Source organism: Oncorhynchus kisutch, unplaced genomic scaffold (assembly GCF_002021735.2).
Source record: "Oncorhynchus kisutch isolate 150728-3 unplaced genomic scaffold, Okis_V2 scaffold3461, whole genome shotgun sequence".
NCBI lineage: Eukaryota > Metazoa > Chordata > Actinopteri > Salmoniformes > Salmonidae > Oncorhynchus > Oncorhynchus kisutch.
Window position 1 is genome coordinate 1 of NW_022265406.1, and position 13,713 is coordinate 13,713.

Genomic DNA, 13,713 nt, shown 5'->3' on the forward strand with positions numbered 1-13,713 from the left:
AGTAAGGAGGGAGAAAGACAGAAAGAGAGAGTAGTAAAGTAAAAACAAAATCTCCTGGCCAGTACGGGTATCGAACACGCGACCTTCGCGTTATAGCACGACGCTCTAACCAACTGAGCTAACCGGCCTTAGATAATGCTCATTCTACGGATAAAGGTGGAAATAACTACACGTACTAAATAAGAGCGGAGAAAGAGAGAGTAAGGAGTGGAGAAAGAGAGAGTAAGGAGTGGAGAAAGAGAGAGAGTAAGGAGTGTAGAAAGACAGAAAGAGAGAGTAAGGAATGGAGAAAGAGAGAGTAAGGAGTGGAGAAAGAGAGAGTAAGGAGTGGAGAAAGACAGAAAGGGAGAGTAAGGAGAGGAGAAAGAGAGAGTAAGGAGTGGAGAAAGAGAGAGTAAGGAGTGGAGAAAGACAGAAGGAGAGTAAGGAGTGGAGAAAGAGGTAAGGGAAGGAGTGGAGAAAGAGAGAGTAAGGAGTGGAGAAAGACAGAAAGGAGAGTAAGGAGTGGAGAAAGAGAGAGTAAGGAGTGGAGAAAGACAGAAAGAGAGAGTAGGAGTGGAGAAAGACAGAAAGAGAGAGTAAGGGTGGAGAAAGACAGAAAGAGGGAGTAAGTAGTGGAGAAAGACAGAAAGAGAGAGTAAGGAGTGGAGAAAGACAGAAAGAGAGAGTAAGGAGTGGAGAAAGACAGAAAGAGAGAGTAGTAAAGTAAAAACAAAATCTCCTGGCCAGTAGGGTATCGAACACGCGACTTCGCGTTATTAGCACGACGCTCTAACCAACTGAGCTAACGGCCTTAGATAATGCTCATTCTACGGATAAAGGTGGAAATAACTAACACGTACTAAATAAGGAGCGGAGAAAGAGAGAGTAAGGAGTGGAGAAAGAGAGAGTAAGGAGTGGAGAAAGAGAGAGAGTAAGGAGTGTAGAAAGACAGAAAGAGAGAGTAAGGAATGGAGAAAGAGAGAGTAAGGAGTGGAGAAAGAGAGAGTGGGAGTGGAAAAGAGAGAGTAAGGAGGGAGAAAGAGTAAGGAGTGGAGAAAGACAGAAAGAGAGGAGTAGAAAGGGGGAGTGGAGAAAGACAGAAAGAGGGAGTAAGGAGTGGAGAAAGACAGAAAGAGAGAGTAAGGAGTGGAGAAAGACAGAAGAGAGAGTAAGGAGTGGAGAAAGAGAGAGTAAGGAGTGGAGAAAGACAGAAAGAGAGAGTAGTAAAGTAAAAACAAAATCTCCTGGCCAGTACGGGTATCGAACCCGCGACCTTCGCGTTATTAGCCGACGCTCTAACCAACTGAGATAACCGGCCTTAGATAATGCTCATTCTACGGATAAAGGTGGAAATAACTACACCGTACTAAATAAGAGCGGAGAAAGAGAGAGTAAGGAGTGGAGAAAGAGAGAGTAAGGAGTGGAGAAAGAGAGAGAGTAAGGAGTGTAGAAAGACAGAAAGAGAGAGTAAGGAGTGGAGAAAGAGAGAGTAAGGAGTGGAGAAAGAGAGAGTAAGGAGTGAAGAAAGAGAGAGTAAGGAGTGGAGAAAGAGAGTAAGGAGTGAGAAAGACAGAAAGAGAGAGTAAGGAGTGGAGAAGACAGAAAGAGGAGAGTAAGGAGTGGAGAAAGACAGAAAGGAGGGAGTAAGGAGTGGAGAAAGACAGAAAGAGAGAGTAAGGAGTTGGAGAGGAGAAAGACAGAAAGAGAGAGTAAGGAGTGGAGAAAGACAGAAGAGAGAGTAGTAAAGTAAAAAACAAAATCTCCTGGCCAGTACGGGTAGGAACACGCGACCTTCGCGTATTAGCACGAGCTCTAACCAACTGAGCTAAATGGCCTTAGATAATGCTCATTCTAGGATAAAGGTGGAAATAACTACACCGTACTAATAAGAGCGGAGAAAGAGAGAGTAAGGAGTGGAGAAAGAGAGAGTAAAGAGTGGAGAAAGAGAGAGAGTAAGGAGGGTAGAAGACAGAAGAGAGAGTAAGGAGTGAGAGAAAGAGAGAGTAAGGAGTGGGAGAAAGAGAGAGTAAGGAGTGGAGAAAGGACAGGAGAGAGAGTAGGGAGTGGAGAAGAGAGAGAAGGAGTGAGAGAGTAAGGAGTGGAGAAGACAGAAAGAGAGAGTAAGGAGTGGAGAAAGACAGAAAGAGAGAGTAAGGAGTGGAGAAAGACAGAAAGAGAGAGTAAGGAGTGGAGAAAGAGAGAGTAAGGAGTGGAGAAAAGAGAAAGAGAGGAGTAGTAAAGTAAAAACAAAATCTCCTGGCCAGTACGGGGTATCGAACCGCGACCTTCGCGTTATTAGCACGAAGCTCTAAAACTGAGCTAACCGGCTTAGATAATGCTCATTCTACGGATAAAGGTGGAAATAACTACACCGTACTAAATAAGAGCGGAGAAAGAGAGAGTAAGGAGTGGAGAAAGAGAGAGTAGGGAGTGGAGAAAGAGAGAGGAAGACAGGAAAGAGAGTAAGGAGTGGAGAAAGACAGAAGAGGAGTAAGGAGTGGAGAAAGACAGAAGAGGGAGTAGGGAAAAGTGGAGAAAGACAGAAAGAGAGAGTAAGGAGTGGAGAAAGACAGAAAGAGAGAGTAAGGAGTGGAGAAAGAGAGAGTAAGGAGTGGAGAAAGACAGAAAGAGAGAGTAGTAAAGTAAAAACAAAATCTCCTGGCCAGTACGGGTATCGAACCCCGAACCTTCGCGTTATTAGCACGACGCTCTAACCAACTGAGCTAACCGGCTTAGATAATGCTATTCTACGGATAAAGGTGGAAATAAACTACACCGTACTAAATAAGAGCGGAGAAAGAGAGAGTAAGGAGTGGAGAAAGAGAGAAGTAAGGAGTGGAGAAAGACAGAAAGAGAGAGTAAGGAGGGGAGGAAAAGAGAGAGTAAGGAGTGGAGAAAGAGAGAGTATGGAGTGGAAAAGACAGAAAGGAGAGTAGGAGAGGAGAAAGAGAGAGTAGGAGTGGAGAAAGAGAGAGTAAGGAGTGGAGAAAGACAGAAAGGGAGAGTAAGGAGTGGAGAAAGAGAGAGTAAGGAGTGGAGAAAGAGAGAGTAAGGAGGTGGAAGAAAGACAGAAAGGGAGAGTAAGGAGTGGAGAAAGAGAGAGTAAGGAGTGGAGAAAGACAGAAAGAGAGAGTAAGGAGTGGAGAAAGACAGAAAGAGGAGAGTAAGGAGTGGAGAAAGACAGAAAGAGGGAGTAAGTAGTGGAGAAAGACAGAAAGAGAGAGTAAGGAGTGGAGAAAGACAGAAAGAGAGAGTAAGAGTGGAGAAAGACAGAAAGAGAGAGTAGTAAAGTAAAACAAAATCTCCTGGCCAGTACGGGTATGGAACACGCGACCTTCGCGTTATTAGCACGACGCTCTAACCACTGAGCTAACTGGCCTTAGATAATGCTCATTCTACGGATAAAGGTGGAAATAACTACACCGTACTAAATAAGAGCGGAGAAAGAGAGAGTAAGGAGTGGAGAAGAGAGAGTAAGGAGTGGAGAAAGAGAGAGAGTAAGGAGTGTAGAAAGACAGAAAGAGAGAGTAAGGAGTGGAGAAAGAGAGAGTAAGGAGTGGAGAAAGAGAGAGTAAGGAGTGGAGAAAGAGAGAGTAGGGAGTGGAGAAGAGAGAGTAAGGAGTGGAGAAAGAGTAAGGAGTGGAGAAAGACAGAAAGAGGAGTAAGGAGTGGAGAAAGACAGAAAAGGGGGAGTAAGGAGGGAGAAAGACAGAAAGAGAGAGTAAGGAGTGGAGAAAGACAGAAAGAGAGAGTAAGGAGTGGAGAAAGAGAGAGTAAGGAGTGGAGAAAGACAGAAAGAGAGGTAGTAAAGTAAAAACAAAATCTCCTGGCCAGTACGGGTATCGAACCCGCGACCTTCGCGTTATTAGCACGACGCTCTAACCAACTGAGCTAACCGGCTTAGATAATGCTCATTCTACGGATAAAGGTGGAATAACTACACCGTACTAAATAAGAGCGGAGAAAGAGAGAGTAAGGAGTGGAGAAAGAGAGAGTAAGGAGTGGAGAAAGAGAGAGAGTAAAGGAGTGTAGAAAGACAGAAAGAGAGAGTAAGGAGTGGAGACAGAGAGAGTAAGGAGTGGAGAAAGAGAGAGTAAGGAGTGGAGAAAGACAGAAAGGGAGAGTAAGGAGAGGAGAAAGAGAGAGTAAGGAGTGGAGAAGAGAGAGTAAGAGTGGAGAAAGACAGAAAGGGAGAGTAAGGAGTGGAGAAAGAGAGAGTAAGGAGTGGAGAAAGAGAGAAAGGAAAAAAAACAGAAAGAGAGAGTAAGGAGTGGAGAAAGACAGAAAGAGAGAGTAAGGAGTGGAGAAAGACAGAAAGAGGGAGTAAGGAGTGGAGAAAGACAGAAAGAGAGAGTAGGAGTGGAGAAAGACAGAAAGAGAGGTAAGGAGTGGAGAAGACAGAAAGAGAGAGTAGTAAAGTAAAAACAAAATCTCCTGGCCAGTACGGGTATCGAACACGCGACCTTCGCGTTATTAGCACGACGCTCTACCCAAACTGAGCTAACGGCCTTAGATAATGCTCATCTACGGATAAAGGTGGAAATAACTACACCGTACTAAATAAGAGCGGAGAAAGAGAGAGTAAGGAGTGGAGAAAGAGAGGTAAGGAGGGGAGAAAGAGAGAGTAAGGAGTGGAAAAGAGAGAGTAAGGAGTGGAGAAAGACAGAAAGAGAGAGTAAGGAGTGGAGAAAGAGAGAGTAAGGAGTGGAGAAAGACAGAAAGAGAGAGTAAGGAGTGGAGAAGACAGAAAGAGAGAGTAAGGAGTGGAGAAAGACAGAAAGAGAGAGTAAGGAGTGGAGAAAGACAGAAAGAGGAGTAAGGAGTGGAGAAGACAGAAAGAGGGAGTAAGGAGTGGAGAAAGACAGAAAGAGAGAGTAAGGAGTGGAGAAAGACAGAAAGAGAGAGTAAGGAGTGGAGAAAGACAGAAAGAGGGAGTAAGAGTGGAGAAAGACAGAAAGAGAGAGTAAGGAGTGGAGAAAGACAGAAAGAGAGAGTAAGGAGTGGAGAAAGAGAGAGTAAGGAGTGGAGAAAGAGAGAGAGTAAGGAGTGTAGAAAGACAGAAAGAGAGAGTAAGGAGTGGAGAAGAGAGAGTAAGGAGTGGAGAAAGAGAGAGTAAGGAGTGAGAAAGACAGAAAGGGAGAGTAAGGAGAGGAGAAAGAGAGAGTAAGGAGTGGAGAAAGAGAGAGTAAGGAGTGGAGAAAGACAGAAAGGAGAGTAAGGAGTGGAGAAAGAGAGAGTAAGGAGTGGAGAAAGAGAGAGTAAGGAGTGGAGAAAGACAGAAAGGGAGAGTAAGGAGTGGAGAAAGAGAGAGTAAGGAGTGGAGAAAGACAGAAAGAGAGAGTAAGGAGTGGAGAAAGACAGAAGAGAGAGTAAGGAGTGGAGAAAGACAGGAAAGAGGGAGTAAGTAGTGGAGAAAGACAGAAAGAGAGAGTAAGGAGTGGAGAAAAGACAGAAAGAGAGAGTAAGGAGTGGAGAAAGACAGAAAGAGAGAGTAGTAAAGTAAAAACAAAATCTCCTGGCCAGTACGGGTATCGAACACGCGACCTTCGCGTTATTAGCACGACGCTCTAACCAACTGAGCTAACCGGCCTTAGATAATGCTCATTCTACGGATAAAGGTGGAATAACTACACCGTACTAAATAAGAGCGGAGAAAGAGAGAGTAAGGAGTGGAGAAAGAGAGAGTAAGGAGTGGAGAAAGAGAGAGAGTAAGGAGTGGAGAAAGACAGAAAGAGAGAGTAAGGAGTGGAGAAGAGAGAGTAAGGAGTGGAGAAAGAGAGAGTAGGGAGTGGAGAAAGAGAGAGTAAGGAGTGGAGAAAGAGTAAGGAGTGGAGAAAGACAGAAAGAGAGAGTAAGGAGTGGAGAAAGACAGAAAGAGGGAGTAAGGAGTGGAGAAAGACAGAAAGAGAGAGTAAGGAGTGGAGAAAGACAGAAAGAGAGAGTAAGGAGTGGAGAAAGAAGAGTAAGGAGTGGAGAAAGACAGAAAAGAGAGAGTAGTAAAGTAAAAACAAAATCTCCTGGCCAGTACGGGTATCGAACCCGCGACCTTCGCGTTATTAGCACGACGCTCTAACCAACTGAGCTAACCGGCCTTAGATAATGCTCATTCTACGGATAAAGGTGGAAATAACTACACCGTACTAAATAAGAGCGGAGAAAGAGAGAGTAAGGAGTGGAGAAAGAGAGAGTAAGGAGTGGAGAAAGAGAGAGAGTAAGGAGTGTAGAAAGACAGAAAGAGAGAGTAAGGAGTGGAGAAAGAGAGAGTAAGGAGTGGAGAAAGAGAGAGTAAGGAGTGAAGAAAGAGAGAGTAGGGAGTGGAGAAAGAGAGAGTAAGGAGTGGAGAAAGACAGAAAGGGAGAGTAAGGAGTGGAGAAAGAGAGAGTAAGGAGTGGAGAAAGAGAGAGTAAGGAGTGGAGAAAGACAGAAAGAGAGAGTAAGGAGTGGAGAAAGTACAGAAAGAGGGGAGTAAGTAGTGGAGAAAGACAGAAAGAGAGTAAGGAGTGGAGAAAGACAGAAAGAGAGAGTAAGGAGTGGAGAAAGACAGAAAGAGAGAGTAGTAAAGTAAAAACAAAATCTCCTGGCCAGTACGGGTATCGAACACGCGACCTTCGCGTTATTAGCACGACGCTCTAACCAACTGAGCTAACCGCCTTAGATAATGCTCATTCTACGGATAAGGTGGAAATAACTACACCGTACTAATAAGAGCGGAGAAAGAGAGAGTAAGGAGTGGAGAAAGAGAGAGTAAGGAGTGGAGAAAGAGAGAGATTAAGGAGTGTAGAAAGACAGAAAGAGAGAGTAAGGAATGGAGAAAGAGAGAGTAAGGAGTGGAGAAAGAGAGAGTAAGGAGTGGAGAAAGACAGAAAGAGAGAGTAGTAAAGTAAAAACAAAATCTCCTGGCCAGTACGGGTATCGAACCCGCGACCTTCGCGTTATTAGCACGACGCTCTAACCAACTGAGCTAACCGGCCTTAGATAATGCTCATTCTACGGATAAAGGTGGAAATAACTACACCGTACTAAATAAGAGCGGAGAAAGAGAGAGTAAGGAGTGGAGAAAGAGAGAGTAAGGAGTGGAGAAAGAGAGAGAGTAAGGAGTGTAGAAAGACAGAAAGAGAGAGTAAGGAGTGGAGAAAGAGAGAGTAAGGAGTGGAGAAAGAGAGAGTAAGGAGTGGAGAAAGACAGAAAGGGAGAGTAAGGAGAGGAGAAAGAGAGAGTAAGGAGTGGAGAAAGAGAGAGTAAGGAGTGGAGAAAGACAGAAAGGAGAGTAAGGAGTGGAGAAAGAGAGAGTAAGGAGTGGAGAAAGACAGAAAGAGAGAGTAAGGAGTGGAGAAAGACAGAAAGAGAGAGTAAGGAGTGGAGAAAGACAGAAAGAGGGAGTAAGGAGTGGAGAAAGACAGAAAGAGAGAGTAAGGAGTGGAGAAAGACAGAAAGAGAGAGTAAGGAGTGGAGAAAGACAGAAAGAGAGAGTAGTAAAGTAAAAAAAAATCTCCTGGCCAGTACGGGTATCGAACACGCGACCTTCGCGTTATTAGCACGACGCTCTAACCAACTGAGCTAACCGGCCTTAGATAATGCTCATTCTACGGATAAAGGTGGAAATAACTACACCGTACTAAATAAGAGCGGAGAAAGAGAGAGTAAGGAGTGGAGAAAGAGAGAGTAAGGAGTGGAGAAAGAGAGAGAGTAAGGAGTGTAGAAAGACAGAAAGAGAGAGTAAGGAGTGGAGAAAGAGAGAGTAAGGAGTGGAGAAAGAGAGAAAGAGAGAGTAAGGAGTGGAGAAAGACAGAAAGAGGAGAGTAAGGAGTGGAGAAAGACAGAAAGAGAGAGTAAGGAGTGGAGAAAGACAGAAAGAGAGTAAGGAGTGGAGAAAGAGAGAGTAAGGAGTGGAGAAAGACAGAAAGAGAGAGTAAGGAGTGGAGAAAGACAGAAAGAGGGAGTAAGGAGTGGAGAAAGACAGAAAGAGAGAGTAAGGAGTGGAGAAAGACAGAAAGAGAGAGTAAGGAGTGGAGAAAGAGAGAGTAAGGAGTGGAGAAAGACAGAAAGAGAGAGTAGTAAAGTAAAAACAAAATCTCCTGGCCAGTACGGGTATCGAACCCGCGACCTTCGCGTTATTAGCACGACGCTCTAACCAACTGAGCTAACCGGCCTTAGATAATGCTCATTCTACGGATAAAGGTGGAAATAACTACACCGTACTAAATAAGAGCGGAGAAAGAGAGAGTAAGGAGTGGAGAAAGAGAGAGTAAGGAGTGGAGAAAGAGAGAGAGTAAGGAGTGTAGAAAGACAGAAAGAGAGAGTAAGGAGTGGAGAAAGAGAGAGTAAGGAGTGGAGAAAGAGAGAGTAAGGAGTGGAGAAAGACAGAAAGGGAGAGTAAGGAGAGGAGAAAGAGAGAGTAAGGAGTGGAGAAAGACAGAAAGGGAGAGTAAGGAGTGGAGAAAGAGAGAGTAAGGAGTGGAGAAAGAGAGAGTAAGGAGTGGAGAAAGACAGAAAGAGAGAGTAAGGAGTGGAGAAAGACAGAAAGAGGGAGTAAGGAGTGGAGAAAGACAGAAAGAGAGAGTAAGGAGTGGAGAAAGACAGAAAGAGAGAGTAAGGAGTGGAGAAAGACAGAAAGAGAGAGTAGTAAAGTAAAAAACAAAATCTCCTGGCCAGTACGGGTATCGAACCCGCGACCTTCGCGTTATTAGCACGACGCTCTAACCAACTGAGCTAACCGGCCTTAGATAATGCTCATTCTACGGATAAAGGTGGAAATAACTACACCGTACTAAATAAGAGCGGAGAAAGAGAGAGTAAGGAGTGGAGAAAGAGAGAGTAAGGAGTGGAGAAAGAGAGAGAGTAAGGAGTGTAGAAAGACAGAAAGAGAGAGTAAGGAGTGGAGAAAGAGAGAGTAAGGAGTGGAGAAAGAGAGAGTAAGGAGTGGAGAAAGACAGAAAGGGAGAGTAAGGAGAGGAGAAAGAGAGAGTAAGGAGTGGAGAAAGAGAGAGTAAGGAGTGGAGAAAGACAGAAAGGGAGAGTAAGGAGTGGAGAAAGAGAGAGTAAGGAGTGGAGAAAGACAGAAAGGGAGAGTAAGGAGTGGAGAAAGAGAGAGTAAGGAGTGGAGAAAGACAGAAAGAGAGAGTAAGGAGTGGAGAAAGACAGAAAGAGAGAGTAAGGAGTGGAGAAAGACAGAAAGAGGGAGTAAGGAGTGGAGAAAGACAGAAAGAGAGAGTAAGGAGTGGAGAAAGACAGAAAGAGAGAGTAAGGAGTGGAGAAAGACAGAAAGAGAGAGTAGTAAAGTAAAAACAAAATCTCCTGGCCAGTACGGGTATCGAACCCGCGACCTTCGCGTTATTAGCACGACGCTCTAACCAACTGAGCTAACCGGCCTTAGATAATGCTCATTCTACGGATAAAGGTGGAAATAACTACACCGTACTAAATAAGAGCGGAGAAAGAGAGAGTAAGGAGTGGAGAAAGAGAGAGTAAGGAGTGGAGAAAGAGAGAGAGTAAGGAGTGTAGAAAGACAGAAAGAGAGAGTAAGGAGTGGAGAAAGAGAGAGTAAGGAGTGGAGAAAGAGAGAAAGAGAGAGTAAGGAGTGGAGAAAGACAGAAAGAGGGAGTAAGGAGTGGAGAAAGACAGAAAGAGAGAGTAAGGAGTGGAGAAAGACAGAAAGAGAGAGTAAGGAGTGGAGAAAGAGAGAGTAAGGAGTGGAGAAAGACAGAAAGAGAGAGTAAGGAGTGGAGAAAGACAGAAAGAGGGAGTAAGGAGTGGAGAAAGACAGAAAGAGAGAGTAAGGAGTGGAGAAAGACAGAAAGAGAGAGTAAGGAGTGGAGAAAGAGAGAGTAAGGAGTGGAGAAAGACAGAAAGAGAGAGTAAGGAGTGGAGAAAGACAGAAAGAGGGAGTAAGGAGTGGAGAAAGACAGAAAGAGAGAGTAAGGAGTGGAGAAAGACAGAAAGAGAGAGTAAGGAGTGGAGAAAGAGAGAGTAAGGAGTGGAGAAAGACAGAAAGAGAGAGTAGTAAAGTAAAAACAAAATCTCCTGGCCAGTACGGGTATCGAACCCGCGACCTTCGCGTTATTAGCACGACGCTCTAACCAACTGAGCTAACCGGCCTTAGATAATGCTCATTCTACGGATAAAGGTGGAAATAACTACACCGTACTAAATAAGAGCGGAGAAAGAGAGAGTAAGGAGTGGAGAAAGAGAGAGTAAGGAGTGGAGAAAGAGAGAGAGTAAGGAGTGTAGAAAGACAGAAAGAGAGAGTAAGGAGTGGAGAAAGAGAGAGTAAGGAGTGGAGAAAGAGAGAGTAAGGAGTGGAGAAAGACAGAAAGGGAGTAAGGAGAGGAGAAAGAGAGAGTAAGGAGTGGAGAAGACAGAAAGGGAGAGTAAGGAGTGGAGAAAGAGAGAGTAAGGAGTGGAGAAAGAGAGAGTAAGGAGTGGAGAAAGACAGAAAGAGAGAGTAAGGAGTGGAGAAAGACAGAAAGAGGAGTAAGGAGTGGAGAAAGACAGAAAGAGAGAGTAAGGAGTGGAGAAAGACAGAAAGAGAGAGTAAGGAGTGGAGAAAGACAGAAAGAGAGAGTAAGGAGTGGAGAAAGAGAGAGTAAGGAGTGGAGAAAGAGAGAGAGTAAGGAGTGTAGAAAGACAGAAAGAGAGAGTAAGGAGTGGAGAAAGAGAGAGTAAGGAGTGGAGAAAGAGAGAGTAAGGAGTGGAGAAAGACAGAAAGGAGAGTAAGGAGAGGAGAAGAGAGAGTAAGGAGTGGAGAAAGAGAGAGTAAGGAGTGGAGAAAGACAGAAAGGGAGAGTAAGGAGTGGAGAAAGAGAGAGTAAGGAGTGGAGAAAGAGAGAGTAAGGAGTGGAGAAAGACAGAAAGGGAGAGTAAGGAGTGGAGAAAGAGAGAGTAAGGAGTGGAGAAAGACAGAAAGAGAGAGTAAGGAGTGGAGAAAGACAGAAAGAGAGAGTAAGGAGTGGAGAAAGACAGAAAGAGGGAGTAAGGAGTGGAGAAAGACAGAAAGAGAGAGTAAGGAGTGGAGAAAGACAGAAAGAGAGAGTAAGGAGTGGAGAAAGACAGAAAGAGAGAGTAGTAAAGTAAAAACAAAATCTCCTGGCCAGTACGGGTATCGAACACGCGACCTTCGCGTTATTAGCACGACGCTCTAACCAACTGAGCTAACCGGCCTTAGATAATGCTCATTCTACGGATAAAGGTGGAAATAACTACACCGTACTAAATAAGAGCGGAGAAAGAGAGAGTAAGGAGTGGAGAAAGAGAGAGTAAGGAGTGGAGAAAGAGAGAGATTAAGGAGTGTAGAAAGACAGAAAGAGAGAGTAAGGAATGGAGAAAGAGAGAGTAAGGAGTGGAGAAAGAGAGAGTAGGGAGTGGAGAAAGAGAGAGTAAGGAGTGGAGAAAGAGTAAGGAGTGGAGAAAGACAGAAAGAGAGAGTAAGGAGTGGAGAAAGACAGAAAGAGGGAGTAAGGAGTGGAGAAAGACAGAAAGAGAGAGTAAGGAGTGGAGAAAGACAGAAAGAGAGAGTAAGGAGTGGAGAAAGAGAGAGTAAGGAGTGGAGAAAGACAGAAGAGAGAGTAGTAAAGTAAAAACAAAATCTCCTGGCCAGTACGGGGTTCGAACCCGCGACCTTCGCGTTATTAGCACGACGCTCTAACCAACTGAGCTAACCGGCCTTAGATAATGCTCATTCTACGGATAAAGGTGGAAATAACTACACCGTACTAAATAAGAGCGGAGAAAGAGAGAGTAAGGAGTGGAGAAAGAGAGAGTAAGGAGTGGAGAAAGAGAGAGAGTAAGGAGTGGAGAAAGACAGAAGGAGAGAGTAAGGAGTGGAGAAAGAGAGAGTAAGGAGTGGAGAAAGAGAGAGTAAGGAGTGGAGAAAGACAGAAAGGGAGAGTAAGGAGAGGAGAAAGAGAGAGTAAGGAGTGGAGAAAGACAGAAAGGGAGAGTAAGGAGTGGAGAAAGAGAGAGTAAGGAGGGAGAAAGAGAGAGTAAGGAGTGGAGAAAGACAGAAGAGAGAGTAAGGAGTGGAGAAAGACAGAAAGAGGAGTAAGTAGAGAAAGACAGAAAGAGAGAGTAAGGAGTGGAAAGACAGAAAGAGAGAGTAAGAGTGGAGAAAGACAGAAAGAGAGAAGTAAAGTAAAAACAAAATCTCCTGGCCAGTACGGGTATCGAACACGCGACCTTCGCGTTATTAGCACGACGCTCTAACCAACTGAGCTAACCGGCTTAGATAATGCTCATTCTACGGATAAAGGTGGAAATAACTACACCTACTAAATAAGAGCGGAGAAAGAGAGAGTAAGGAGTGGAGAAAGAGAGAGTAAGGAGTGGAGAAAGAGAGAGATTAAGGAGTGTAGAAGACAGAAAGAGGAGTAAGGAAGGAGAAAGAGAGAGTAAGGAGTGGAGAAAGAGAGAGTAAGGAGTGGAGAAAGACAGAAAGAGAGAGTAGTAAAGTAAAAACAAAATCTCCTGGCCAGTACGGGTATCGAACCGCGACCTTCGCGTTATTAGCAGACGCTCTAACCAACTGAGCTAACCGGCCTTAGATAATGCTCATTCTACGGATAAAGGTGGAATAATTACACCGTACTAAATAAGAGCGGAGAAAGAGAGAGTAAGGAGTGGAGAAAGAGAGAGTAAGGAGTGGAGAAAGAGAGAGAGTAAGGAGTGTAGAAAGACAGAAAGAGAGAGTAAGGAGTGGAGAAAGAGAGAGTAAAGGAGTGGAGAAGAGAGAGTAAGGAGTGGAGAAGACAGAAAGGGAGGTAAGGAGAGGGAGAAAGAGAGAGTAAGGAGTGGAGAAGAGAGAGTAAGAGTGGAGAAAGACAGAAAGGGAGAGTAAGGAGTGGAGAAAGAGAGAGTAAGGAGTGGAGAAAGACAGAAAGAGAGAGTAAGGAGTGGAGAAAGACAGAAAGAGAGAGTAAGGAGTGGAGAAAGACAGAAAGAGGGAGTAAGTAGTGGAGAAAGACAGAAAGAGAGAGTAAGGAGTGGAGAAAGACAGAAAGAGAGAGTAAGGAGTGGAGAAAGACAGAAAGAGAGAGTAGTAAAGTAAAAACAAAATCTCCTGGCCAGTACGGGTATCGAACACGCGACCTTCGCGTTATTAGCACGACGCTCTAACCAACTGAGCTAACCGGCCTTAGATAATGCTCATTCTACGGATAAAGGTGGAAATAACTACACCGTACTAAATAAGAGCGGAGAAAGAGAGAGTAAGGAGTGGAGAAAGAGAGAGTAAGGAGTGGAGAAAGAGAGAGAGTAAGGAGTGTAGAAAATTCAGAAAGAGAGAGTAAGGAGTGGAGAAAGAGAGAGTAAGGAGTGGAGAAAGGAGAAGAGAGAGTAAGGAGTGGAGAAAGACAGAAAGGAGGGAGTAAGGAGTGGAGAAAGACAGAAAGAGAGAGTAAGGGGGAGGAAGTGGAGAAAGACAGAAAGAGAGAGTAAGGAGTGGAGAAAGAGAGAGTAAGGAGTGGAGAAGACAGAAAGAGAGAGTAAGAGTGGAGAAAGACCAGAAAGAGGGAGTAAGGAGTGGAGAAGACAGAAAGAGAGAGTAAGGAGTGGAGAAAGACAGAAAGAGAGAGTAAGGAGTGGAGAAAGAGAAAGTAAAGGAGTGGAGAAAGACAGAAAGAGAGAGTAGTAAAGTAAAAACAAAATCTCCTGCCAGTACGGGTATCGAACACCGCGAACCTTCGCGTTATTAGCACGACGCTCTAACCAACTGAGCTAACCGGCTTAGATAATGCTCAT

The 13,713-nt window shown here is 44.5% G+C and overlaps 17 non-coding genes across 17 annotated transcripts; all 17 read right to left on the reverse strand.

Moving 5' to 3' along the window:
* Positions 1-1,227: 1,227 nt before the first annotated feature.
* On the reverse strand, positions 1,228-1,300 carry trnai-aau (transfer RNA isoleucine (anticodon AAU)). Its single transcript has one exon. It is a non-coding gene; the product is annotated as a tRNA-Ile (tRNA).
* A 1,341-nt stretch (positions 1,301-2,641) lies between these two features.
* trnai-aau (transfer RNA isoleucine (anticodon AAU)) lies at positions 2,642-2,715 on the reverse strand. The gene has a single exon. It is a non-coding gene; the product is annotated as a tRNA-Ile (tRNA).
* Positions 2,716-3,288: 573 nt separating this feature from the next.
* Positions 3,289-3,361, reverse strand: trnai-aau (transfer RNA isoleucine (anticodon AAU)). The gene has a single exon. It is a non-coding gene; the product is annotated as a tRNA-Ile (tRNA).
* Positions 3,362-3,809: 448 nt separating this feature from the next.
* Positions 3,810-3,883, reverse strand: trnai-aau (transfer RNA isoleucine (anticodon AAU)). Its single transcript has one exon. It is a non-coding gene; the product is annotated as a tRNA-Ile (tRNA).
* Positions 3,884-5,498: 1,615 nt separating this feature from the next.
* On the reverse strand, positions 5,499-5,572 carry trnai-aau (transfer RNA isoleucine (anticodon AAU)). The gene has a single exon. It is a non-coding gene; the product is annotated as a tRNA-Ile (tRNA).
* Positions 5,573-6,000: 428 nt separating this feature from the next.
* trnai-aau (transfer RNA isoleucine (anticodon AAU)) lies at positions 6,001-6,074 on the reverse strand. Its single transcript has one exon. It is a non-coding gene; the product is annotated as a tRNA-Ile (tRNA).
* A 486-nt stretch (positions 6,075-6,560) lies between these two features.
* trnai-aau (transfer RNA isoleucine (anticodon AAU)) lies at positions 6,561-6,633 on the reverse strand. The gene has a single exon. It is a non-coding gene; the product is annotated as a tRNA-Ile (tRNA).
* A 246-nt stretch (positions 6,634-6,879) lies between these two features.
* trnai-aau (transfer RNA isoleucine (anticodon AAU)) lies at positions 6,880-6,953 on the reverse strand. Its single transcript has one exon. It is a non-coding gene; the product is annotated as a tRNA-Ile (tRNA).
* A 522-nt stretch (positions 6,954-7,475) lies between these two features.
* Positions 7,476-7,549, reverse strand: trnai-aau (transfer RNA isoleucine (anticodon AAU)). Its single transcript has one exon. It is a non-coding gene; the product is annotated as a tRNA-Ile (tRNA).
* Positions 7,550-8,058: 509 nt separating this feature from the next.
* On the reverse strand, positions 8,059-8,132 carry trnai-aau (transfer RNA isoleucine (anticodon AAU)). Its single transcript has one exon. It is a non-coding gene; the product is annotated as a tRNA-Ile (tRNA).
* A 495-nt stretch (positions 8,133-8,627) lies between these two features.
* Positions 8,628-8,701, reverse strand: trnai-aau (transfer RNA isoleucine (anticodon AAU)). Its single transcript has one exon. It is a non-coding gene; the product is annotated as a tRNA-Ile (tRNA).
* Positions 8,702-9,277: 576 nt separating this feature from the next.
* Positions 9,278-9,351, reverse strand: trnai-aau (transfer RNA isoleucine (anticodon AAU)). The gene has a single exon. It is a non-coding gene; the product is annotated as a tRNA-Ile (tRNA).
* Positions 9,352-10,003: 652 nt separating this feature from the next.
* Positions 10,004-10,077, reverse strand: trnai-aau (transfer RNA isoleucine (anticodon AAU)). The gene has a single exon. It is a non-coding gene; the product is annotated as a tRNA-Ile (tRNA).
* A 988-nt stretch (positions 10,078-11,065) lies between these two features.
* trnai-aau (transfer RNA isoleucine (anticodon AAU)) lies at positions 11,066-11,139 on the reverse strand. The gene has a single exon. It is a non-coding gene; the product is annotated as a tRNA-Ile (tRNA).
* A 429-nt stretch (positions 11,140-11,568) lies between these two features.
* trnai-aau (transfer RNA isoleucine (anticodon AAU)) lies at positions 11,569-11,642 on the reverse strand. Its single transcript has one exon. It is a non-coding gene; the product is annotated as a tRNA-Ile (tRNA).
* Positions 11,643-12,125: 483 nt separating this feature from the next.
* Positions 12,126-12,199, reverse strand: trnai-aau (transfer RNA isoleucine (anticodon AAU)). The gene has a single exon. It is a non-coding gene; the product is annotated as a tRNA-Ile (tRNA).
* Positions 12,200-13,034: 835 nt separating this feature from the next.
* trnai-aau (transfer RNA isoleucine (anticodon AAU)) lies at positions 13,035-13,108 on the reverse strand. Its single transcript has one exon. It is a non-coding gene; the product is annotated as a tRNA-Ile (tRNA).
* Positions 13,109-13,713: the final 605 nt, after the last annotated feature.